Below are 1,510 nucleotides of genomic sequence, written 5' to 3'. Positions count from 1 at the left end.
GCTAGAGTGCAGGCTACAAGGAGGGACAGCATGGGGTAAGCCATTTCTTGGCCTAAGCCCATGGGGTTTCTCCTGACCCCTGAGCCACCTGCACAGTCAGGGACTAAGCCAGGCTGGTGCCTGTGCAGATTTCTAATCACTCTCCTTCACCTGCTGCAGGATGATACCAAAGTGGCAGAGCGGTGGCTTTGGTGGCTCCTCAAGGTCTGTGGCAGGGGCCAGCGCCTGAGACATCTGCCCTGCCTGGGCTGGCCCGAGGTAGGCCCTGGCCAGGCTGACCCTGTGGGAGATCTAGCTCACCTGTAAAAGGGGACAGGCCCTCCGGAGGATCTGGAGATCAAGATGCCCATGGCAGGTCCCTAGACTGGGCCTGGGACTCGAGGGCTGGCAGTGCTGTTCCTGCTCTCTAGGTGTATTCTCTGCGGTTCTCTCGTCGTTCTCAGTTGGCTGATGGAAAACGCAGGCCTCGGACCCTCAGCCACGCAAAGGGTGTGAAAGCGCGGCTTGAGGACGCCTCCTCTGCGCCCTAACGCGCGTCCCAGGGCCGGGGAGGTAGCGATCTTCCCGCTACCGCCTTCCTCGGCTCAGGCCCGGCTCCCACTGGGGCCTGTTCCCCATGCTCGGCCCCGCAGCTTTTCATCTGGCGAGTCGTGCAGCAGGGCTGGGTGGAGGTCTGCAAAGACGAGGCCTTCCTCTGGACAGCTGTGACAGCGGCCGCGCTCGGCAGAGGGGGCGCGAGGCCGGCTAGAACCCTCGTATTCGTTCCAAGTGCTGGTACCGTCCAAGCGTCCCCTCCTCTGTGCCGGGGACGCTTGGGCGGCGGCCGCGGTGGGGGGACCCTGCGTTCTCTTCCGATCAGACAAGAGAAACTGTTCTGTCTCCAACGCGGCGCACGGAGCGCTCTGCCCGAACACCCTCCGTCCCGCTACCCGGGGGCAGCCCCCGCCCCGGGCATCCGTCCCCAGCTCCAGGAGAGGGCCGCCCCACACCCGCACTCCCGACAGTCTCTCCGTCCCTTCCCATCCGTGCCCCTGTCACACCCGGGCGCGCCCTCTTCTGCCGCCCTCTCCCAGCCCAGCCGCGCACCGCCCCGGACTCCCCCCGGGTCGGCGGGACTGGGGGCCGGCACGCTGTCCACCTGCCCCGACCCCGGGGGCTCGCTGCATCCCCAGGATCCCCCTGCCCATTCCGCTCTCCAGTGTCCCCGCGCCCGGTCGCCGCCCCAGCGTGGCGCAGCCCGCAGCGCCCCCCGCCAGCCCGGCGCGGTTCCCCCGCCTTGAGGCGCGCTCCGGCCCCGGCTCAGACCCCCTGCGGCGCGGGGTCCCCGGGGAGGCGTCTTTGTGCGGCGGGGCGAGCGCTGCGGCGGGGTGGGGGCGGCGCGGGGCGGGGGCGGTGTCTGCGCGGGGGCGGGGGCGGGGCGGGGGCGGCGTCTGCGCGGGGCGGGGGCGGGGCGGGGGCGCCACCGAGCCCGACCGCTCGCTCGCTCCCCCGCCCGGCCCGCGGCGCCGCC

The sequence above is a fragment of the Cynocephalus volans genome, chromosome 9, assembly GCF_027409185.1.
Source record: "Cynocephalus volans isolate mCynVol1 chromosome 9, mCynVol1.pri, whole genome shotgun sequence".
Taxonomy (NCBI): Eukaryota; Metazoa; Chordata; class Mammalia; order Dermoptera; family Cynocephalidae; genus Cynocephalus; species Cynocephalus volans.
This window is presented reverse-complemented; position numbering follows the sequence as displayed.